The 27,033-nt window shown below is 36.9% G+C and overlaps 1 protein-coding gene across 2 annotated transcripts in view; it reads right to left on the bottom strand.

The window, feature by feature from the left end:
* The window catches only part of LOC110139862 (zinc finger X-linked protein ZXDB-like), a 94,120-nt gene that overhangs the window by 35,649 nt on the left and 31,438 nt on the right, over nucleotides 1-27,033 (bottom strand). The window lies entirely within an intron of this gene.

Below are 27,033 nucleotides of genomic sequence, written 5' to 3'. Positions count from 1 at the left end.
CTTGAGAAAAGTTAGGTTCAGGTGGAAATAGGTGTCATCATGGCAACACAGAATTTTAAAAGAAATCTCCTTTTAATTTTGTATAGAGAAGGGAAAACAAACAAACAAACAAACAAACAAAACATGTCTGACACTCAGTTTGTTTCCTCCTGCCACTTAAGAGAGAAGAAACAAGTCTGACAATTGCAGTCTATTTCCTCCACTTGGGAACCCCTGGCCTTCCTGCCTGTTACCCTCTCAGTGGGAAACAGATGCCTGAGGGCAGCATACAAACAGAGGTGAGGCCAAAACCAAAGTTGATTACCAAGGGCTGTATGAGCAGAGAACAGGAAGGAAATTTGTTCATGCAGTCACAAGAGCACTGTATTAAACCCCCTCTGTTGGCTTGGTAAGCCTTGTATCTGTGGAATATCTGAATAAACAACAAGTGTTCCCACATTTGAGGCTGCAGACTTTGGGGGTAATTGTGAATTTTGGAAGCAAGCACAAGCTGGAGTAGGGCTATATCAGAGTCTGAGTTGGCCCCACAGTGACCACAGCAGGTCCAGAGAAATTCCTAGAAATATTGGAGGACTTCCTGAGTAAACAACTTGGCTGGAGCTCACCGTGGGGGCAAGAACACTGACACTAAGAACACAGGAAAATATTCTTATTATCACTCTCTCTTTCTCACTTCACTCCCATATATAGACATTTTTCTTTGGTTTGTTCTATTGCTGCTCTCTTTAAATTATTACTCTACTTTTTAAAATTTTTTATTTACTTTTAATGTTTGTATGCTTTTATTAAAGAAATTTATTTTATTCTATTTCTGAAGTACTTTTTCATTATATTGCATTTTCCATGTTGTTTTCTTTGTTTTTTATCTTATTTTTAATTATATTTTATATTTATCTAATCTTTACTTCTTTGGTGTTTTGTATGTTTCCTTTTGTTTTCGTCTTGCTTTTATTTATTTTTTTATTATATTGGTGTATCTCTTTCATGTTTTCTTTGCCCCTTTTTTTGCTTTCTGAACTTGATTTAATCTGGGTTTTGTGTTTTTGTTAGTTTGGTTTTTAGTGTTTGTTTTCATTTATGGGTTTGTTTTTTGTTTGTTTGCTTGTTTGATTTCTCCCTTTCATTTTGTTTCCTTTATTTCTCTTCTTTTTGTGCATGTGAGTCTTTTTTTGTGTTTATGTTTGGTTTTCCTTTATCATTTCTCTTGGAGATTTTTCTGTCTTTGCTTTTTTGTTTGATTTTTTTTTTTTTATTTTTCTCTCTCTTCTGTGCTGTGTGGCTTGCAGAGCCTTGGTGCTTCACCCAGTGGGTTGGGCCTGAATCTCTGAGATGGGAGAACCAAGTGCAAGAGGTTGGACCACCAGAGAACTCCTGACTCCCTGGAATGATAATCAGTGAGAGCTCTCCCAAAGGCCGTTATCTCAACATGAAGATCCAGCTCCAGGAAACAGGAACACAAATCCACCCATTTTCTGAGAGGATGCCTAAAGCCATAATAAGTTCATAGATACCTCAAAACACACCATTGGATGCAGCACTGTCAATCAGAACAAAATTCACCTTCACCATCAGAACACAGGCACAGGTTCCCCCCATCAGGGAGCCTTCTCAAGGCATGGGTCCAAACCCAACCACTGGGTGCAGACTCCACGATCCTGCAGCCTGTGGAAAGGAAACCCCCTAAAAGGGTAAGTAAGATAAACAAAATCAGTAAAAGAAACATGCAGAAGATGAAGGAGCAAGATAAAAAGTCACACACAAAAAAATGAAGAGTAAATAGAATCTAGCTGAAAAATAATTCAGAGTAACAATAGTAAGATAATGCAAAATCTCAGAAATAGAATGGAGGCACAGATAAAGAGAATTGAGGCACAAATTGAGAAGACACAACAGATATTTCACAAGGACCTAGAAGAAATAAAAAACAGACAATCAGCAGTGAACAATACAATAACTGAAATTAAAAATGCACTAGAGAAAACCAATAGCAGAATAATTTAGGCAGAAGAATGGATAAATAGATATGTGTGCTAGAAGATGGAGTGGTGGAAGTAACTGAAGGAGAACAGAATTCAGAAAAAAGGAATGAAATGGAATGTGGACAGTCTCAGAGACCTCTGGGACAACATTAAGCACACCAACATTTGATTTATAGGGGTCCCAGGAAAAAAAGAGAAAAAAAAAGTGTATGAGAAAATATTTCAAGATATTATACTCAAAAACTTCCCTAACATGGGAAAAAGAATAGTCACCCATGTCCAGAACTCAGAGAGTCCCATACAGGAAAAGTACAAACAGAAAAATGCCAAGACACATATTAATCAGACTAAAAAAATTAAATACAAAGAAAAAATATTAAATGAAGCAAGTGAAAAACAATAAATAATATACAAGGGAATTCTCATAAGGTTAAAAGCTGATTTGTCAACAGAAATTATGCAGGCCGTAGGGAGTGGTGGCAGGATATACTTAAAGTGATGAAAGGAAAAAACCTACAACCACGATCACTCTACCCAGCAAGGATCTCATTTAAATTTGATGGAGAAATCAAAAGCTTTACAGACAAGAAAAGCTAAGAGAATTCAGCAACACCAAACCACCTTGACAACAAATGCTAAAAGAATTTCTCTAGACTGGAGAAACAAGAGAAAGAAAGACTTACAAAGGTAAATCCACAACAATAAAGTAAATATTAATAGGATCATACATATCAATAATTACCTTTAATGTAAATGTGCTAAGTACTCCAACCAAAAGACACAGATTGGTTGAATGGATACAAAAGAAGACACATATGTATGTTGTCTACAACAGATCCACTTCAGACCTAGGGACACATACAAAGTTGGAAAAAGTTATTCCATGCAAATGGAAGTTAAAACAAAGCTGGAGTAACAATACTCATATCAGATAAAATGGACTTTAAAATAAAGATTGTTAAAAGAGACAAGGATACTACATAATGGTCAAGGGATCAATCTAAGGAGATAATATAACAATTATAAAAATATTAATATATGCATCTAACATAGGAGCACTTAAATACATAAGGCAAATGCTAACACTTATTTGAGGGGAAATTGATAGTAACACAATAATAGTGGGGGACTATAACACTTCACTCTTACCAATGGACAGATCATCCAGACAGAAAATTAATAAAGAAAGAGAAGCCTTAAAAATGACAGATTAGAACAGATGAACTTGATATCAGAGTACATTATATACAAAAGCAGCAGGATACATTTTTTTTTTCACAAATGCACATGGAAAATTCTCCAGAACAGATCACATTTTGGGTCACAAATCAAGCCTTGGAAAACACAGAAAATTGACATTGTATTGGGCATCCTTTCTGTCCACAAAGCTATGAGATTAGATATTAAGCATAGAAAGGAAAAAATACAAAAGACACAAACACATAGAGGCTAAACTATAAGATTCTAAATGACCAAGAGGTCACTAAAGAAATCAAAGAGAAAATTTAAAAATACCTAGTAACAAATGATATTGAAAACACAACAACCCAAAATATATGGGAAGAAGCAAAAGCAGTGCTAAGAGAGGTTTACAGCAATAGAAGCCTACCTCAGGAAACAAGAAAAAAACATCAAATAAAGAATCTAACCTAATCTAAAGCAACTAGAAAGAAAGAACAACCCACCCCCCAAAAGGAACAAAGACACCAAAGTTAGCAGAGGGAAAGAAATAATAAAGATCAGAGCAGAAATAAATGAAAAAGAAGTAAAAATAAAGATCAGTAAATTTAAAATCTCTGTTTTGAGAAGATAAATAATATTGACAAACCATTAACCAGAGTCATTGAGAAAAAAAGAAGATTCAAATCAATAAAATTAGAAATGAAGAAGACCATACATGAAATGAGAAATGAAAAAGTTACAACACACAATGCAGAAATATAAAGGATTGTAAGGAACTACTATGAGCAACTATATGCCAATAAAATGGACAACCTGGAAGAAATGGACAAATTCATAGAAAAGTACAAATTTCCAAGACTGAACCAAAAAGAAACAAAAAATATGATCAGATCAATCACACTGAAATCAAGTTTGTAATCAAAAATCTTCCAACAAACAAAAGCTCAGAGCCAGATGGCTTTACAGATGAATTCCATCAAATGGGTAGAGAAGAGCTAACACCTATCCTGTTCAAACTCTTCCAAATAATTTCAGAGTGAGAAAAACCTCCTAAACTCAATTCTACAAGGTATCACCCTGATGCCAAAACCAGAAAAAGATATTACACACAAAAAATTACAGGCCAATACCACTGATGAACAATATGCACAAATCCGCAACAGAATTCTAACAAACAGAATTCACAACATATTAAAAGAATCACAAATCATGATCATGTAGGGTTTATTCCAGGGTTGCAAGGATTCTTCAATATATGCAAATCCATCAATGTGACAAATATATTAATAAATTGAAAGATAAAAAACATACGATCATCTCAACAATGAGAGAAAGCTTTCAACATAATTCAACACCTATTTATGATTTAAAAAATACTCCAGGAAATGGGCATAGTAGGATAATAAAGGCCATATACAACAAGCCCACAGCAAACATTATTCTCAATGGTGATAAACTGAAAACATTAACTCTAAGATCAGGAAAAAGATAAGGGTGTCCACTCGCACAACTATTATTCACTATCACTTTGTAAGTCCTAGCCAAGGCAGTCAGAGAAGGAAAAAAAAAAAAGAATCCAGATTGGAAAAGAAGAAGTAAAATACTTAGTCTTTGCAGATGACTTGATACTATACATAGAAAACCCTAAAGATGCCACCAGAAAACTACTAAAGTTTATCAATGAATTTAGTAAAGTCACAGGATACAAAATTAATACACAGAAATCTCTTGCATTCCTACACACTATCAATGAAAAACAGAAAGGTAAATTGAGGGAATGGTCCCATTCACCACTGTCACAAAAATAATAAATTACTTAGGAAGAAACCTACCTAAAGAGGCAAAAGACATGTATGCAGAAAACGATGAGACACTGATGAAAAAAATCAAAGATGACACATACAAATGGAGAGACATATTATGTTCTTGGATTGGAACAATCAATATTATGAAAATAACTATATACTACACAAAACAATTTACAGATTAAGTGCAACTCCCATCAAATTACCAATGGCATTTTTCACAGAACTAGAAAAAAATTCTTTACAATTTTTATGGAAATACCAAAGACCCCAAATAGTCAAAGCAATCTTGAGAAAAAAGAATGGAGCTGAAGGAATCAAGCTCCTTAACATCAGGCTATACTAAAAAGCTACAGTTTATCAAGACAGTATGTTAATGAAACAAAAACAGAAATATAGACCAATGGAACAAGGTAGAAAGCCCAGAGATTAACCCACACTCCTATGGGCACCTTACCTTTGACAAAGGATGCAAGAGTAGATAATGGAGAAAAGATAATGTCTCCAATAAGTGTTCCTGGGAAAACTGGACAGCTCTATGTAAAAGAATGAAATTAGAGCACTCCCTAACACCATACACAAAAATACACTCAAATGGATTAAAGACTTAAATGTACAGCCAGGAACTATAAACCTCTTAAAGGAAAAATAATAGGCAGAATACTCTTTGACATAAACCGTAGCAATATGCTCTTTGACTCATGTCTAGAGTAATGGAAATAAAACAAAAGTAAACAAATTGTACCTAATTAAACATAAACCTTTTGCATTGCAAAGGAAAGTATAAACAAGATGAAAAGACAGCCTTCAGAATGGGAGAAAACAATTGAAAATAAAACAACTGATATTAAACAAGGGTATAAATCTCCAAAATATACAAGCAGCTCATTAAGCTCAATATCAGAAAAGCAAGCAACCAATCAAAACATGGGCAGAAGACCTATACAGACATTTATCCAAAGAAGACACACAGTTGGCCAATAAACACATGAAGAGATGGTCATGTCTCATTATTAGAGAAATGCAAATCAAAACGACAATCAGGTATTATCTCACACTGGTCAGAATGGCTGTCATTAAAAAGTCCACAAACAATAAATGTTGGAGACGATATGGAGAAAAGAGAACCGTCTTGCACTGTTGGTTGGAATGTAAATTGATATAGCCACTATGGAGAACAGAAAGGAGATTCCTTTAAAAACTAGGAATAAAACTACCATAAGACCCAGTAATCCCACTACTGGGCATATACCTTGAGAAAACCATAATTCAAAAAGACTCATGTAACCTCAATGTTACATGGGGTTACAGCCCGTAACCCCAAATGTTGCAATTGCATTACTATTTATAATAGCTAGGACATGGAAGCAACCTAGATGTCCATCGACAAATGAATGAGATAAAGAACATGTGGTACAGATATACAATGGAATATTCAGTTCAGTTCAGTCACTCAGTCGTGTCTGACTCTGCTACCCCATGAACCGCAGCACGCAAGCCTCCCTGTCCATCACCAACTCCCGGAGCTTACTCAAATTCATGTCCATCGAGTTGGTGATGCCATCCAGCCATCTCATCCTCTGTTGTCCCCTTCTCCTCCTGCCCCCGATCCCTCCCAGCATCAGGGTCTTTTCCAATGAGTTAACTCTTCGCATGAGGTGGCCAAAGTACTGGAGTTTCGGCTTCAGCATCAATCCGTCCAATGAACACCCAGGACTGATCTCCTTTAGGATGGACTGGTAGGATCTCCTTGCAGTCCAAGGGACTCTCAAGAGTCTGTACCAACAACACAGTTCAAAAGCATCAATTTTTCGGCACTCAGCTTTCATCACAGTCCAACTCTCACATCCACACATGACCACTGGAAAAACCATAGCCTTGACTATACGGACCTTTGTTGGCAAAGTTATGTCTCTGCTTTCTAATATGCTATCTAGGTTGGTCATAACTTTTCTTCCAAGAAGTAAGCGTCTTTTAATTTCATGGCTGCAATCACCATCTGTAGTGATTTTGGAGCCCAAAAAAATAAAGTCTGACACTGTTTCCACTGTCTCCCCTTCTATTTCCCATGAGGTGATGGGACCAGATGCCATTATCTTAGTTTTCTGAATGTTAAGCTTTAAGCCAACTTTTTCACTCTCCTGTTTCACTTTCATCAAGAGGCTTTTTAGTTCCTCTTCACTTTCTGCCATAAGGGTGGTGTCATCTGCATCTCTGAGGTTATTGATATTTCTCCCACCAATCTTGATTCCAGCTGTGCTTCCTCCAGCCCAGTGTTTTCTCATGATGTACTCTGCATATAAGTTAAATAAGCAGGGTGACAATATACAGCCTTGACATACTCCTTTTCCTGTTTGGAACCAGTCAGTTGGTCCAAGTTCAGTTCTAACTGTTGCTTCCTGACCTGCATATAGGTTTCTCATGAGGTGAGTCAGGTGGTCTTTTATTCCCATCTCTTTCAGAATTTTCCACAGTTTATTGTGATCCACACAGTCAAAGGCTTTGGTGTAGTCAATAAAGCAGAAATAGATGTTTTTCTGGAACTCTCTTGCTTTTTTGATGATCCAGCAGATATTGGAAATTTGATCTCTGGTTCCTCTGCCTTTTCTAAAACCAGCTTGAACATCTGGAAGTTCACAGTTCATGTATTGCTGAAGCCTGGCTTGGAGAATTTTGAGCATTACTTTACTATCATGTGAGATGAGTGCAACTGTGTGGTAGTTTGATCATTCTTTGGGATTGTAATGAAAATATTACTTAGCCATAAAATGGAACAAATGTGAACCAGTTGAACCTAGGTGGATGAACCTAGAGCCTGCTATACAAAATGAAGTTAGTCAGAAAGAGAATAAGAGAACTCCTGGGAAGATGGCAGAGGAATAGGACTGGAAGACCACATTCATTTCCCACAGAACATCTTCAGAACACTGGCAAATGATCCCAGACTTCAGAAAGGCAAATCAATCTCCTTCAAATGAGGTATGGTGAATGATAAAGACAAAAAGGGACACAAAGGATTTGGGGATAGGGACCCCTGTCCTGAGGAGTGAGTCATGAAGGAGAAAAACTTCTGCACACTAGGAAACCCCTTAACAGGCAAGATCAAGGGGAGCTTTGGAACCACAGAAGGGAGCACAATGAGACAGGTGAAGGCAAAATGGAGAAAATTCACCACAGAGAATGTACCAAATGGCACTTCCTAACCAAGAAGTGGCTCACAGGCTCATGTCCACCCACAGCAAGTGGGGTCAGGGTGGAGAAGATCAGACTCTAGTGGTTGGTCCTCAGGCAGAGGTCTGGGTTTGAATAACATGAAAATACCCTGAGGGGGCTGGTACAACACAGTAAAAGCAGACCAGGGAAAAGCCTGGGTCCACCAGAGAAACAAAACATCATTGCTGCAGGAAGGTTCTAAAGCTTCACTGGCTCACAGAACAAAGGTCTCCACCCTAGTGAATGCTGAAGAGCAGTAAGCCAGCTGTGTTATACACCCCAGGAGTGGTGAGGTAGACATGAGTACCAAAGGCAGAAAGCAGGATAACACTGTGAGGGATTTCACAGGTGCCACTAAGCTGTGAGCAATTGTGGGTCACTTCCTGTGAACCTGAGTTGCTTGACTTGGCCAAGGGACTCACAATCCAGGACCAGTTGGGGAAGAACACAATTTGTCTCAGACTGGGCCAACATCCCACAGGTCCCAGCAGGGAGCCCAAGCGGCTTGGCACTGCCAAGGGTCCCAAAACACAGGACCAACTCCCCTGAGGAAGTGCGTAATCGGCCTAAAACTGTGACGACCCCCGAGCGGCCCAGCCACAGTGATGATTCCCCACACACCCGGTGGTGCCTGCTGAACCCTGCACTCTCCCCAGCACAACAGAGACAGTGAGTCTGTATAAGCCAGCTACTTTCACCCCCTTGTGTCTGGGCAGAAAACAGACATGGGAGAGAGACTCACAAGCAGTGGCAGGCCCATAAACAAAACAGAACACCAAGGGCTGTGTGAGCAAAGGAAAGAAGTGGAAACCATCCCAGAAAGTACAGGGGCAGTGGTTTAAACTTCCACGAATAACCTGAGTCTCTGTGCTTTAGGGGCAATTGTAGACTTTGGGAGGAAGTACAAGCTGGACCAAGGGAAGATATGATTCTGAACTGACTCCACACTGTCCACAACAGGTCCAGAGACCTTCCTTGATATATTGGAGGACTTTCTGAATATGTAAAGTGACTGGAACAGGAAAATGGAGGAATCACTCTGATAGTCCTCTCATTTCCAGTCTACATATACTTCCCATCCCATTTTTTTTTCTTTTTTCTCATATTGTACTAATATGGCTCTTTATTGCTCTTTTAATATTTATTTTTATAACACACTGTTACTTTAAAAATACTGTATTTTTTAAAATTCCATATTTTTTTATTTTGGGGCTTGCTGATTTGTTTTCTATTTTCTATTTCTGAGAGACGAATTTTTTCTAGACTTATTTTTGTTTCTTTTTTCAACCTTTTGTTTTTAATTTTGTATCTTTGAGAAACTAATTTTTACTACCCATTTTCGCTTAGGGGTTTGATTATAGGCTTGATGGCTCTCTTCTCTTTTGACACTTCTCTACATCCTTTTATTTTCTCCTTTTCCCCTCTTCTTTTCTCTATATAAGTCTGTGAATCTCTTGGGGCATTCTTGGCTGTTGAGAGTGGCTTCACCATTAATCTAGGGGCTTTGTCTTCTGTGCTATGTGACCTTAAGTCCTGATGCTACTGTAGGAAGTCAACCATGAACCCACAAGGCAGGAAATACAACTCCAGGACTTTGGACAATCAAGAATTCCTGAAACCATAGAACACTAATAGATGAGAGCCCACTTAAAGGCTGCCATCTAAGCACTGAATCCAAACTCCACCAAAAAGCCAAGAAATTTCTGTCCTTCAGCAAAAGAGGAGCACAACTCTGAACATTAACAGACAGGCTTCTGAAAGCCATACCAAAACCCCAGCTACCCCAAACCAAACTACTGGACATGGCATTACCCTCCAGAGAGACAAGATTGAGCTCCATTCACCAAAATGCAGGCACAAGCAACCCCAACAAGGAAACATTCATATGGCACTTGTCCAATCCTATCCAACAGGGGGTGGGGGTGGGCAGACTTCATAATTAAGAATTAAGAGAAACTACAACCTTCCAGCCAGCAGAAAGGAGACCCCAAGCACAGTAAATTAAACAAAATGAAAAGATAACAAAACATGCAGCAGATGAAGGAACATGGAAAAAAACCCACAACACCAAACAAGTGAGGAGGAAATAGTCTACATGAAAGACAATTCAAAATAATGATATTAAAGATGATTCAAAATCTTCAAAATAAAATGAATGCATGGATAAACAGATTGAAGACCTGGACTGAAAAAATACAAGAAATGTTTGACAAGGACCTAGAATAATTAAAAAATAGACAATGAACAATGAATAATAAATAACTGAGATTAAACTACATTGGAGGGAACCAACAGTAGAGTAAATGAGGCAGAAGAACAGATAAGTGAGCTGGAAGATAACTGAAGAATAGCAGAAATAACTGAAGTAAAGAGGAATAAAGAAAAGAGAATTAAAAAAAATGAGAATAGTCTCAGAGACCTCTGGGATAACATTAAGTCCCACAACATTCAAATCATAGGAATCCCAGGAGAAGAAAATGAAAAGGGCACAGGAAAATATTTGAGGAGATTACTGTCAAAAACTTCCCTAAAATGGTAAAGGAAAGAGCCACTGAAGTCTAGGAATCCCAGAGAGACCCACACAGGATAAACTCAGGAGAAACATGCCAAAATACATACTAATCAAGCTAACAAAAATTAAACACAAAGAAAAAGTATTAAAAGCAGCAAGGGAAAAACAACAAATAACACACAAGGGGATCCCCATAAGGGTACCAGCTGATCTTTTGACAGAAACTCTGCAGGCCAGAAGGGAATGGCAGAATGTACTTAAAAGTGATGAGAAGGAAAAACCTACAACCAAGATTACTTTATGCAGTAAGAATCTCATTCAGTTATGAAAGAGAAGCAAAAGTTAAGAGAATTCAGCACAATCAAATCAGCTCCTTAACAAATGTTAAAGGAAATTCTCTAGACAGGAAACACAGAAAAAGAAGAGCTATAAAAACAAACCCAAAACAATAAAGCAAATGATAACAGGATCATACTTTTAAGTATCTTAAATGTAAATGGGCTAAATGCTCCAACCAAAAGACACAGATTGGCTGAATGAATACAAAAATTAGACCCCTGCATATGCTGTCTACAAGAGATCTACTTCAGACCTAAGGACACATACAGACTGAGAGTGAGGGGTTAGAAAAAGGTATTCCATGCAAACAGAGATCAAAAGAAAGCAGGAATAACAATATTTCTTATCAGATAAAATAGAATTTAAAATACTGTTACAAGAGACAAAGAAGGACACTCTTTAGTGGTCAAGGGATCAATCCAAGAAGAAGATATAATAATTATAGCCATATATATGCACCCAACATGTGAGCACCTCAATACATAAGGCAATTGCTAACAACTGTTAAAAGGGAAATCAACAGTAACCCAATAATAGTGGGAGATTTTAATGCCTCACTCATAACAATGGAAAGATCATCCAGACAGTATATTAATAAGGAAATATAAGCTTTAAATGATACATTGGACCAGTTGAACCTAATTGAGATCCACAGGACATTTCATCCAAAAACAATAGATTTCACCATTTTCTCAAATTCACATGGAATATTCTTGAGCCATAAATCAAGATTGGTAAATTTCTAAAAATTGAAATAATTTCAAGCATCTTTTATGACCACAATGCTATAAGATTAGATATCAACTACATGGAAAAATAAATAAAAAACACAAACACATGGAGGCTAAACAACATGCTTCTGAATAACCAACAGATCACTGAAGAAATCAAAATATGACTAGAAAGAAATGACACTGAATATATGACAACTGTTTTGAGCTGCAGTAAATGGGACTATGGGATGCAGTGCTAAGAGATAATCTTACAACAATGCAAACCTACCTCAAGAAAAAAGACAGACATCAAATAAACAATCTAACCTTACATGGAAAGCAACTAGAAAAAAGAACAAAAAACTCCAAAAGTTAGAACAAAAGTAATCATAAAGATCAGAGCAGAAATAAATGAAAAAGAAATTAAGAAAAGTATAGCAAAGATCAATAAAACTAAAAGCTGGTGTTTTGAGAAGATAAAATTGACAAACTATTAACCAGACCTATCAAGAAAGAAGGGAGAAAACTCAAATCATTAAAATTAGGAATGAAAAAGGAGAAGTTACAACAGGTAACAGGGAAATATAAAAGATAATAAGAGACAACCATGAGCACCTATATGCCAATAAAATGGACAACCTGGAAGAAATGGACAAATTCTTATAAAACTATAAACTTCCAAAACTGAACCAGAAAGAAACAGAAAATATGAACAGACCAATCACAAATGCCAAAATTGAATCTGTAATAAAAAAAAATCTTCCAGCATACAAAAAGGCCCAGGGACAGATGGCTTCAAGAGGAAATTCTATCAAAAGTTTAGAGAAAAGCTAATACATATCCTACTTAAAATCTTCCAGAAAATTGTAGACAAATGAAAACTCCCAAACTCAGTCTACAAGAATGGCATCACCCTGATAACAAAACCAAAGATGCCACACAAAAAAACATAATTATAGACCAGTAACACTGATGAAATTAGATGAAAAAAATCCTCAACAAAATCCTACCAAATGGAATCCAACAACACATTAAAAAGATCATACATCATGATCCAGTGGGCTTTATGCCAAGGATGCAAGGATTCTTCAATATACAGAAATCAACATGATACACCATATTAACAAATCAAAATATAAAAACCATATGATCATTTCAATAGATCAGAGAAAGCCTTTGACAAAATTCAATGTCCATTTATGATAAAAACTCTCCAGAAAGTAGACATAGTACAAACATACTTTAACATAATAAAGGTCATATATGACAAACCCATAACAAATATTATTCTCAACAGTGAAAAGCTGAAAGCACTTCCTTTAAGACCAGGAAGAAGATAAGGGTGCCTATTCTCACCACTATTATTCAACATAATTTTGGAAGTCCTAGGCATAGCAATCAGAGAATAAAAATTAAGTAGAAGAAATGCAGACTGGAAAAGAAGAATTAAAACTCTCACTTCTTGTAGATTACATGATTCTTTATATAAAAAACCCTAAAGATGCCACCAGAAAACTACTAGAGCTTAGCAATGAATATAGTAACCTCTTAGGATACAAAATTAATACACAGAAATCCCTTGCATTGCTATACACTCAATGAAAAATCAGAAAGAGAAATTACAGGAACTGTATCATTTCATCATTGCAACAAAAAGAATAAAATACACAGGAATAAATTAACCAAAAGAGACAAAAGACAGGTATGCAGAAAACTATAATACACTGATGAAAGAAATTAAAGACTACCCAAACAGGTGGAGAGATATTCCATGTTCTTGGATTGGAAGAATTAGTATTTTGAAAATGACTATACTCACCAAAGCAATCTATAGATTCAGTGCAAACCCTATCCAACGAACAATGATATTTTTCACAGAACTAGAAAAAGTAATTTCACAAATTGTATGGAAAAACAAAAGACCCCAAATAGCCAAAGCAATGTTGAGAAGGAACAATGGAGCTGTAGGAATCAACTTTCCTGACATCCGGCTATACTACAAAGCTCCAGTTATTAAGACAGTATGGTAATGGCACAAAAAAACATAGGCCAATGGAACAACATAAAAAAAAATTCAGAGATAAATCTATGCACCTAGGGTACCTTATCTTTGACAAAGGAGGCAAAAACATACAATGGAGAAAAGACAGTCTCTTCAAGTGCTGCTGGGAAAACTGGTCCACTATGTGTAGAAGAATTAAATTAGAACACTTCCTAACACCACACAACAATAAACTCAAAACGGAATAAAGACCAAGATATAAGACCAGAAATTATAAAACTCTTAGATGAAAACATAGGCAGAATACTCTTTGACATAAATCACAGCAAGCTCCTCTATGATCCACCTCTTAGAGTAATAGGAAATAAGAACAAAGACAAACAAATTAGATCTAATTAAATTTAAAAGCTTTTGTACAATGAAGGAAACTATAAGCAAGGTGAAAATACAACCCTCAGAATGGGAAAAAATAATAGCAATTGAGGGCGGTCCCAAGATGGCATAGTAATAGGACAGGGACCCCACTTTCTCCCCCCACAGATTCATCAAAAGGCCATTTGAATGCTGAGCAACTTCCACAAAACAACTTTTAAACTCTGGTAGAAGACACTAGGCACCCAGAAAGGCAGCCCAATCTCTTCAAAAGGAGGCAGGACAAAATATAAAAGATAAAAACTGAGACAAAAGATTTAGAGACAGAGACCCATCCTGGGGAGGGAGTAAGGAAGGAAGAGAAGTCTCCACACAGTAGGAAACCCTCTTACAGGCATGTCTGTGGGCACTTTTGGAACCTCAGAGCAACAAAACTGCGTGGGGGGGGGGGGTCGGCACAGAATACACACCTAACCACAACTGCCAGCAGAGAAGTGGCATAGACGCTCATATCCACCACCAGCGAGTGGGGGCTGGACAGGGAGGCATAGGCTGCATCATCAGCCCTTAGGGTAAGGACCAAGCCTGAATGCCGTGAGGACAATCTGAGGGAGATAATGTGATATAGCAGCCAAAACCATGGGATCGACAGAGAAACAACAAAAAAAAGACCTTTCCCTCTAAAGGTTCTATCGCCACACAATGACCCCTGGTGCATCCACAGAACAAAGGATTGAGCGAATACCAAAGGAGAGCAAGCCAGCTGCTTATGGCCCTCCCTTCCCAGAGGCAGAGAGGCAGGCCAGCGACAGTCAGAGACAGAAGGCAAATAGCTGCTGCAATCTCGGCCCCAGAGACAGAATCTGTCACCAAACTGTGAGCTGGCTCCCAGTTGCTAACCTCATCTTCCTGGGATTGCAGATGGTTGACAACTGCCAGGTGTGTCACAGCCTAAGATCAGCTCCCCAGAGGAGACACACAGCATACCTGGGACTGTGCTCTCGTGGCACACCCGGAACACTGAACAATGGGAACCGTGCAAGTGAATAAGATGCACAGCCCACCTGGGAGTGTGCTTACCAAGCACTATGTTTCCTAAGCTGCCCGGACTTGGGAAGGGCACAAAATGCACTGCCCATTCGGGTCTGTGCCCTTGCAAAGCACACGAGAACTTGAGTGGTTAGACCTGGGAAGTGCATGAAATGCAGGGCCCTTTTGGGACAGTGCCCTCGCAGAGCACCCTAGAGACTGAGCAGTGTAGACCTGGGAAGCACACAGCACCTTGGGCTGTGACAAACCCAGTGTGGTCCATCCACTGCAAGCACTCTCCACACATGCCAGTGATATCTATTTGCAGTGTCCCTCCCTCCCCACAACACAACTGAACAAGTGAGCCTGTATAAGTGGCCACCTTCGCCCCTTTGTGTCAAGGGTAGAAATAGACCCTGAAGAGACTTGCAAACAGAGGAAGCCAAAACAAACAAACAAGAGGAAACTGCTCTGCAAGTAACAGATGAAACAGATTAAAACCCTGCATTTAATTTGAGGGACACCTATAGAACCTGAGAACAAATACAAGCTGGAACAAGGGACTATCTGATACTGAAGACACCACACTACCCACAACAACTCCAGAGAAATTCTTAGATATATTTTTATTGTTATCTTTTATTTATGTTTTTCCCATTTATTTTTATTAGTTGGAGGCTAATTACTTTACAATATTGTAGTGGTTTTTGCCATACATTGACATGAATCAGCCATGGATTTACATGTGTTCCCCATCCCGATCCCCCCTCCCTCCTCCCTCTCCATCCCATCCCTCTGGGTCTTCCCAGTGCACCAGCCCTGAGCACTTGTCTCATGCATCCAACCTGGGCTGGTGATCTGTTTCACCCTTGATAGTATACTTGTCTCAATGCTGTTCTCTCTAAACATCCCACCCTTGCCTTCTCCCACAGAGTCTAAAAGTCTGTTCTGTACATCTGTGTCTCTTTTTCTGTTTTGCATATAGGGTTATCATTACCATCTTTTTAACTTCCATATATATGCATTAGTATACTGTATTTGTCTTTATCTTTCTGGATTACTTCACTCTGTATAATGGGCTCCAGTTTCATCCATCTCATTAGAACTGATTCAAATGAATTCTTTTTAATGGCTGAGTAATATTCCATTGTGTATATGTACCACAGCTTTCTTATCTTTTAATTTAAAAAATAGTTATTTATTACTTCTTTAACTTTCACTTTTATAGCCTACTATTACCTTTCCAAAAAATCCCGCATTTTTAAAAACATTTCCATATTTTTTTAATTACTGTGATTGATTTTGTTTTCTATTTTTATGTTGTATTTTGAGAGTCTAACTTCTTGGTTTTTAGTCTTTGCTTTTTGATATTTGTTATCAATTTTGTATCTCAGAATCTAATATTCATTATCCATTTTTACTTAGGAAATTGACTACGGACTTGATTGCTCTCTCTCCCATTTTGACTCACCCTTTTCTCCTCTAGGTCACCTCTATCTCCTTCCTCCCTATTCTCTTCTCTACATAAATCTGTGAATCTCTCTGGGTGTTCCAGGATGTGGAGAGCACTTAGGGATTAGATTAATGGCTAGACTGCTCTCTCCCCTTTTGACTCAACTTTTCTCCTCCTGGTCAACTCTATCTCCCTCCTCCTTAAGGAGGAGATAGGGAGTTTATTTGAAAAAGAACTCAGAATAATGATAGCAAAGATGATCAAAATCTTGAAAACAATATGGAGCGACAGATAGACTAGAGACAAGCATTGATAAGATGCAAGAAATATTTAACAAGGACCTGGAAGAAATAAAGAAGAATCAATCAATAATGAATAATGCAATAACTGAGATCAAAAGCACTCTGGAGGGAACCAACAGTAGAATAACTGAGGCAGAAGAGAGGATAAGAAAGGTGGAAGATAGAATGTTGGAGATAAATGAAGCAGAGAGGGGAAAATAAAAAGGAATTAAAAGAAATGAGGACAACCTGAGAGGCCTAAGGGACAACGTTAAATGCCCCAACATTCAAATAATGGGTGTCACAGAAGAAGAAGACAAAAATAAATGACATGAGAAAATACTTGAGATAATGGTCAAAAACTTTCCTAATATGGGCAAGGAAGCAGCCACCCAAGTCCAAGAAACTGAGAGTCCCACACAGGATAAACCCAAGGCCAAACAACCAAATACATATGAATCAAACTAACAAAGATCAAACACAGGAAGTAAATATTAAAAGCAGCACAGGGAAAGCAATAAATAACACACAGTGGGATATCCATAAGGATAACAGCTGAACTTTCAATAGAGACTCTCCAGGCCAGAAGGGAATGGCAGGACATACCTAAAGTGAAGAAAGAGAAAAACCTACAGTCAAGATTATTCTAGCCAGCAAGGATCGCATTCAGATATGAAGGAGAAATCAAAAGCTTTACAGACAAGCAAAAGCTGAGAGAATTCAGCACCACTAAACCAGCTCTTCAGGAAACACGGAAAAGTTTTATAAAAATGAGCCCAAACAAAAAATTAAATGGTAATGAGATCATACTTATCAATAATTATCTTAAATGTAAATGGGTTAAATGCCCCAACCAAAAGACAAAGACTTACTGAATGGATATAAAAACAAGACCTATATATATGCTGTCTACAAGAGACCCACCTCAAACCAAGGGGCACATACAGACTGAAACTGAAGGGCTGGAAAAAGATATATCATGCAAATTGAGACCAAAAGAAAACAGGAGTAGCAATATTCACATATATAAAATAAATTTTGAAATAAAGACCGTGATGAGAGACAAAGAAGGACACTACATAATGATCAAAGGATCAATCCAAGAAGATATAACAATTATAAATATATATGCACCCAACATAGGAGCACCTCAATATGTAAGGCAAATGCTAAGAAGTATGAAAGGGGAAATTAACAGTAACACAATAATAGTGGAGGACTTTAATATCCCACTCACACTAAATCACCTAAATCAACTAATAAATCAACTAAAGTGAAAATTAGCAAGGAAACACAAGCTTTAAATGATACAATGGACAATTTAGACCTAACTGATATGCATAGGGCATTTCACCTAAAATCAAGGGAATTAAACTTTTTCTCAAGTGCACAAGGAACCTTCTCCAGGATAGATCACATCCTGGGCCATAAATCTCGCCTTGGTAAATTCAAAGCAATTGAAATCATTTCAAGCATCTTTTCTGATAATATCACAATAAGATTAGATATCAACTGCAGGAAAAAAAAAAACTATTTAAAAATACAAACATATGGAGGCTAAACAACATGCTTCTGAATAACCAAGAGATCATGGAAGAAATAAAGAAGGAAATCAAAATATTCATAGAAATAAATGAAAATTAAAACACGACAACCCAAAAGCAATAGGATTCAGGAAAAGTAGTATTCAGAGGGAGATTCATAACAATACAAGCCTACCTCAAGAAACAAAAGAAACGTCAAACAAACAACCAAACTTTACATCCAATGCAACTAGAAAAAGAAGAACCACAACGTTAAAAGAATGAAAGAAATCATAAAAAATCAGAGCAGAAATAAATGAAAAAGAAACGAAGGAGATTATGGCAAACATCAACAAAACTTAAAGCTGGTTCTTTGAGAAGATAAATAAAACAGATAACCATTATCCAGACTCATCAAGAAAAAAATGCTAGAAGAATCAAATCAATAAAATTAGAAATGAAAATGGAGAAATCATAACAGACGACACAAAAATACAAAAAAAAAAAAAATCACCAAAGACTACAATGAGCAATTATATGCCAATAAAATGGACAACTTGGAAGAAATGGACAAATTCTAAGAAAAGTATAACCTTCCAAAACTGAACCAGGAAAAAATAGAAAATCATAGCAGACCCATCACAAGCATGGAAATTGAAACTATAATACAAAATCTTCCAACAAACAAAAGCCAAGTACCAGATGGCTTCACAGGTGAATGCTACCTAAAATTTAGAGATGAGCTAAAACCTGTCCTACTCAAACTCTTCCAAAAAATTGCAGAGGAAGGCAAACTCCCAAACTCATTCTATGAAGCCACCATCACCCTAATAACAAAACTAAAGATGCCACAAAAAAAGATAAATAGCAGCCAATATCACTGATAACATATGTGCAATAAACCTGAATAAAATTCTAGCAGAGTCCAACAACATATTAAAAATATCATACATCATGACCAAGTGGGCTTTATCCCAAGGATTCAAGGTTTCTTCAAACTTTGAAAATCAATCAATGTGATATACCACATTAACAAATTGAAAGATAAAAACCATATAATTATCTCAATAGGTGTAGAGAAAGCCTTTGACAAAATTCAATGCCCATTGATGATAAACTCTCCTGAAACAGACATAGAAAGAACACACCTCAACATAATAAAAGCCATTTACCACAAACCACAGCAACAATTATACTCACTAGATAAAAATTGAAATCATTTCCCCGAAAATGAGGAAGAAGACAAGGTTGCCCACTCTCACCACTACTATTCAACATAGTTTTGAAAGTCCTTGCCACAGCAATCAGAGAAGAAATATAATAAAGGAATCAAGATTTGAAAAATAAAGAAGTAAAACTCTCACTGTTTGCAGATGAGATGATCCTCTACATAGAAAACCCTAAAGACACCACTAGAAAATTACTAGAGGTAATCAATGAATATCATCAAGTTGCAGGATATAAAATTAATACAAAGAAATCCCTTGCATTCCTATACACTATCAATGAGAAAACAGAAAGAGAAACTAAGGAAAAAATCCCATTCACCATTGCAACAAAAAGAATAAAATACTTAGGAATAAATTTGCCTAAAGAAACAAAAGACCTATATATAGAAAACTATAAAACACTGATGAACAAAATCAAAGATGACACAAATATATGGAGAAATATGACATGTTCATAGATTGGAAGAATCCATATAGTGAAAATGGGAATGATACCCAAAACAATCTATAGATTCAACATAATCCCTATCAAGCTACCAACGGTATTTTTCAGAGAACTAGAACAAATAGTTTCACAATTTTTGTAAAAACACAGAAAACCGCAAAGAGACAAGGAATCTTGAAAGAGAAGAATGGAACTGGAGGAATCAACTTGCCCAACTTTAGGCTATACTACAAAACTACAGTTATCAAGACAGTATGGTACTGGCACAAAGACAGAAATATAGATCAATGGAACAAAATAGAAAGTCCAGAGATATATGCACACACATATGGACACCTTATCTTTGACAAAGGAGGCAAAAATATACAGTGGAGAAAAGACAATCTCTGTATTAAATGGTGCTGGGAAAACGGGTCAACCACCTGTAAAAGAATGAAACTAGAATGCTTTCTAACACCATACACAAAAATAAACTCAAAATGGATTAAAGATCTAAATGTAAGACCAGAAAGTATAATGCTCTTAGAGGAAAACATAGGCAGAACTCTCTTTGACACAAATCACAGCAAGATGCTCTATGATCCACCTCCAAGAGTAATGGGGAAAAAAAGCAAAAATAAACAAATGGAACCTAATTAAACTTAAACGTTTTTACCACAACAAAGGAAACTATGAGCAAGTTGAAAAGGCAGCCTTCAGAATGGGAGAAAATCATAGCAAACGAAGCAACTGACAAAGAATTAATCTCAAAAATATACAAGCAGCTCATGCAGCTCAATTCCAGAAAAATAAACAACCCAATCAAAAAATGGGTCAAAGAACTAGACACTTCTCCAAAGAAGACATACAGATGGCTAACTGACACGTGAAAAGATGCTCAACATCACTCATTATCAGAGAAATGCAAATCAAAACCACAATGAGGTACCATCTCATGCTGGTCAGAATGGCTGCCATCAAAAAGTCTACAAACAATAAAGGCTGGAGAGGGTGTTGAGAAAATGGAACACTCTTACACTGTTGGTGGGAATGCAAACTATTACAGCCACTATGGAAAACAGTGTGGAGACTCCTTGAAAACCTGGAAATAGAAATACCATATGACCCAGCAATCCCAATGCTGGGCATACACACTTAGGAAACCAGAAATTAAAGAGACATATGTATACCCCCAATGTTCATTGCAGCACTGTTTACAATAGCAAGGACATGGAAGCAACCTAGATGTCCATCAGCAGAAGAATGGATAAGGAAGTTGTGGTACATATACACAATAGAATATTACTCACCTATAAAAAAGAATGCTTTTGAATCAGTTCTAATGAGGTGGATGAAACTGGAGTCTCTTATACAGAGTAAAATAAGCCAGAAAGAGAAACATCAATACACTATATTAATGCATATATGTGGATTTTAGAAAGACGGTAATGATGACCCTATATGCAAGACATCAAAAGAGACCCAGATGTAAAGAGCAGGATTTTGGAGTATGGATTATAAGAGCAGACTTCTGGAGTAGAAGGCGAGGGTGGGGCGATATTAGAGAATAGTATTGAAATGTGTATATTACCATATATAAAACAGATGACCATTTCAAGTTTGATGCATAAAACAGGGCACTCAAAGCTGGTGCTGTGGGACAACCCAGAGGGATAGGGAGGGGAGAAAGGTGGGAGGGAGATTCAAGATGTTGGGACACATATACACCCATGGCTGATTCATGCCGATGCATGGCAAAAACCACCACAATATTGTAAAGTAATTAGCCTCCAATTAAAATAATTAATCAAAAAAAGAAAAAGGAATAACAAATGATAACAACTGCCAAAGGATTAATCTCCAAAATATACAAACAACTCATGTATCTCAATTCAAGGAAAACAAACAACCCAATTAAATGTAGGCAGAAGACCTAAACAGACATTTGTCCTTAGAAGACATAGAGATGGATAATAAACACATGCAATGATGCTCAACATCATTCATTAATAGAGAAATGCAAATCAAAACTACAATGAGGTATCATCTCACACTGGTCAGGATTACCATCATCAAAAGTCTACTAACAAGAAATGCTGGAGAGGGTGTGGATAAAAGGAAACCTTCTTGCATTATTAGTGGGAATGCAAATTGATACAGCCACAATGGAGAACAGTATGGAGATTTATTTAAAAACTAGGAATAAAACACCAGTTCAAGTGGAAGAGTAGAAGGACGTGTGCTCATCTCCTCCTTCGAGAGCATCAAAATCGCAATTAGCTGCTGAACAGCCATTGACAGGAGGATGCTGGAACCTACCATAAAAATATGCTTCACATTCAAAGACAAAGAAGAAGCTTCAGTGAGATGGTAGGAAAGGCACAATCATGATAAAATCAAGTCCTATATCTGCAGGGTGGGTGACTCACAAACTGGAGAACAATACCAAAGACGTTCTCCCACTGTGGTGAAGGTTCTGAACCCCATGTCAGGCTTCCCAGCCTGGGGACCCAACAAAGGTACTGGGGAATCTCCAGGGAATCTGACCTTGAAGGCCAATGGAATTTGATTACAAGGCTTCCACAGTTTTGGAGAGCACAAACAAAGAGACTCCAGTTTTGGAGGGCACAAACAAAACCTTGTATGCACCAAGACTGAGAGGAAAGGAGCAGTGACTTCACAGGAAACTGAACCATAACAACCTGCTAGTGTTGGAGGGTCTCCTGTAGAGGTACGTGTTGGCACAGGCTCACCACAGGGACTGGCAGCAGCTGTCTAGGAAAGTCCCCTTTGGTGTAAACCCTCTTGGAGTTTGCCATTAACTGGACCATAGAGCCAATAGACCTGAGAGCTTGGTCACCTCAGGCCAAAAATCTACCAGGGAGGGAGCTCAATACCACCCATCAGCAGATAATTGGATTAAATCTTTACTGAGCAAGGCCCTGCCCACCAAAGCAAGACCAAGTTTTTCCCACCACCAGTCCCTTCTATCAGGAAGCTTACACAAGCCTCTTAGCCTCCTCCATCAGAGGGCAGACAGAAGAAACAAGAAGAATCACAGTTCCACAGGGCCTAAAACAAAACCACATTACAGAAAGCTAACGAGCACAACAAAGCATAAAGTTACATCCCAGATGAAGGTACAAGATAAAACAACAACAACAACAACAACAACAATTCAATGAAGTAGAAATAGGCAACCTTCCAGGAAAAGAATTCAGAATAATGATAGTGAATATGATTCAGGATCTCAGAAAAATAATGGAGGCAAAGATTGAGAAGATGCAAGAAATGTTTACCAAAGACCTAGAACTAAACAACAAACACACAGAGATGAATAATTCAGTAGAAGGAGTCCATAGCAGAATAACTGAGGAAGAAGCACAGATAAGTGACCTGGAGGACAGAATGGTGGAAATCACTGCCACAGAACAGAATATAGAAAGAAGAAGGAAAAGAAATGAAGACAGCCTAAGAGATCTCTGGGACAGTATTAAATACATGATCATTCGCATTATATGGGCCCCAGAAGGAGGGGAGAGAGAGAAAGGTGCTGAGAAAATATTTAAAGATATAATAGCTGAAGACTTCCTTAATATGGGGAAGGAAATAATCAACCAAGTCCAGGAAGTACCAAGAGTCCCTGGCAGGATAAACCCAAGGAGGGACACACTGAAACACAGTAATAGAACTGACAAAAATTAAAGACAGAGATAAAATATTAAAAGCAACAAGGGGAAAATGACAAATATAAGGGAATTCCCATCAGGCTATCAGCTGATTTCTCAACAGAAACTCTACAAGCCAGAAGGGAATGGCATGACATATTTAAAATGATTATAGAGAAGAACCTACAACCAAATCCTTCAGATTTGATGGAGAAATAAAAAGCTTTCAAGACAAGCAAAAGTTAAGAGAATTCAGCACCACTAAACCAGCTTCCCTGGTGGCTCAGACTGTAAAGCGTCCACCTACAATGTGGGAGACCCAGGTTAGATTCCTGGGTCAGGAAAATCCCCTGGAGAAGGAAATGGCAACCTATTCCAGTATTCTGGCCTGGAAAATCCCATGGATGGAGGAGCCTGGTAGGCTACAGTCCATGGGGTCACAAAGAGTCAGACATAATGGAGGACTTCACTTTCACTTTCAAACCAGTTTCACAACAAATGCTAAAGGAACTTCTCTAGGCAGAAAACAAGAGAAGGAAAAGCCCTACCTACAGAAAATAAACCCAGAACAATTAAGAAAATGGTAACAGGATCACATATATCAAAAATTACTTTAAATGCAAATGGATTAAATGCACTAATCAAAAGACATAGACAGGCTGAGCAGATGAAAACATTTGCATGTATGCACTTGTACTTACCACATATCACTCTGCTTGAGTCCCTAAATTTTATTTAATTATTCTATATCATTAGGTTAATCATGTTCCCATTATGACTTTCAACTGTAATTATCTTTTTTTTTGGGTCTGGCTATTGATTGTGAAAACTGATAAACATCTTTTACTATTGTGATTATGTAACTATTACTTACTTAAAACCATTGTATCATGATTGATCAAAAGAAAAATTTTAGAATTCTATATAACCAAAACTACCATTTAATAGAAAGCCCTGTAATCACTTTTTAAAATCTGGATGCATATCAGAATTATCTTGGAATTTTTTGAAAAATACAAATGATTTTGGTCATTTTTTTGGTCAGAGCTCCAGATGTGTTTCTAATGAGGGGCCGTGTTTAAAAACAACTGTACTTTATGAGGATCTTTTACTTTTATCTAACCTGTTTCACTTTTTCTATTTCATATTCAGTGCTCCCATTTCCTTTAGTTTATGTTCTCCAATTTCTCCATTTTTTATGTTATTTCTCAAACGTTTATCAACCATAGTCAAAAAGCTTTTGTATACATGTATATAAGTAATATGTATAATATATATTTTAGAAAACTTAGGAATTTTTGCCTAACCAAAAAATTTTTGGCACTTTGATTCCACTTGTTTGACTTTGTAAGAATAGAAAACTACATTTCTAATTTTAAAAAAAATAGATATGCAACAAGCAACAAAAGTTTACTATATAACACAGGGACATATAGTCTATATCCTGTAATAACCTATAATGGAAAATAATTTCAAAAGATAATATATGGGTATAACTGAATACACATTTATTTTGTGTGTGTATAACCAAATCACACACACAAAAAAAGAACTCTACTTTTTGAAATTTAATAATGTTTATCTTTTTGTGAGTTTTTCTAAATGTCCTATGGACATCTAATAATGACATGCTTCACTGTGCTGTGTTTAGATGCTCAGTTGTGTCCGACTCTTTGTGACCCCATGGACCATAGCCTGCCAGACTCCTCTGTCCATGGGGATTCTCCAAGCAAGAATACTGGAGTGAGTTGTCCTCCTCCAGAAAATCTTCCCAACCCAGGGATCGAACCCAGGTCTCCCACATTGAAGGCAGATTCTTTACCATTTGAGCCACCAGAGAAGCCCAAGAATACTGGAGTGGGTAGCCTATCGCTTCTCCAGGAGAACTTCCCAACCCAGGAATCGAACTGGAGTCTCCTGCAGTGCAGGCAGATTCCTTACCAGCGGAGCTACCAGGGAAGCCCAATAAACAACGCATGAGATACAAAATTTTAAATATATTTGTGTAAAATATGGCACAAATTAATTAAGTACAAATCTATTGTATTTAAATTATTAGTGACATTACTCAAGATTCTCTGATTATTTTTTCTTCACTTGATAAAATATCCTCAGAGAAATGTTAATGTGTTTCACTGTTATTATATATTTTTTCCTTTCCCTAATATTTCTTCTGATTCTTGCTTTATGTATGTTTCTTCATTTTTTAAATTTAAGATAGAATTTAAATTCTATATTCTTTGTGAATTGTACCTTTTATCATTAAAATGTTAATCTTGTTTCATTTAAAATAAATAAATAAATATAAAAAGAGAATAGAGAGAAAATCTAGCAATCCTCATGGGCAGACAAGTTTTGTTTTTATTTTTAATTATCATGCAAATTTCAAAACTGTTATTAGATTTTGATGAAACTTTGTCAAGTTTCTGTCATATCTGTATGATTTCAGGAATTTTAAAGTTTCCTTTTTTAGTGTCCAGTGTTAATTACTCTGCTTGATATATTAATGTTCATTTGTAGCAGTATTTTGTGTAAAATCAGCAAAAAGTTTAAATCTTCTTATAGTGTTTATAAATGGTTTAATTGTCTTCATTAACTAGGCTATGAAAAATTCTAAGAAACTAACTTAGGGCTTCTCTGGTGGCTCAGATGGTAAAGAATCTGCCTGTAATGCAAGAGACCTGGGTTTGATCCTTGGGTTGGGAATATCCCCTGGAGAAGGGGATGGCTACCCATGCCAGTACTCTTACCTGGAAAGTCCCATGGACAGAAAAGCCTGGAAGGCTACATAGGGTCCATAGGGTCACAAAGAGTCAGACATGATGGAGCACATACAATCATTACTAATTCTATTAAAAACTTACCTATTCCTTTTTTAAAATTGCCATTTTTGGCTTAATCAGTATGTGTTCTGGCTGTAAGTTGACTCTCAATATAAGAATCATTTCTATTAATTTCATTGCTCATATTTATCACTTTTGTTTCATATTTCATTGATTTTTACCAGAATGTTATTTTAATTCTTTAATCAATACATCTAAATTTGACAAAGAAGATACCCATCATGAATTCCCAAGCCAAATGCCTCTAATTTCTCCATAACATTCTTATAAACATTATCTCAAATTGGAAATAAAATTGTATATTTAAGCTTAATTACATATTCCATTTCTATTAAAATATATTGTGGATTTTAATTGAATATGCTGCTTTACTAAGAACATTTCTGAAAGTAGAAAATTTTGCTTTCAACTATGCTTTAATGAGAAACAAATTCTTCGCATATAATTTTACATTTCTGATTTTATG

This window comes from Odocoileus virginianus, chromosome X, assembly GCF_023699985.2.
Source record: "Odocoileus virginianus isolate 20LAN1187 ecotype Illinois chromosome X, Ovbor_1.2, whole genome shotgun sequence".
Lineage (NCBI taxonomy): Eukaryota > Metazoa > Chordata > Mammalia > Artiodactyla > Cervidae > Odocoileus > Odocoileus virginianus.
This window is presented reverse-complemented; position numbering and strand designations above follow the sequence as displayed.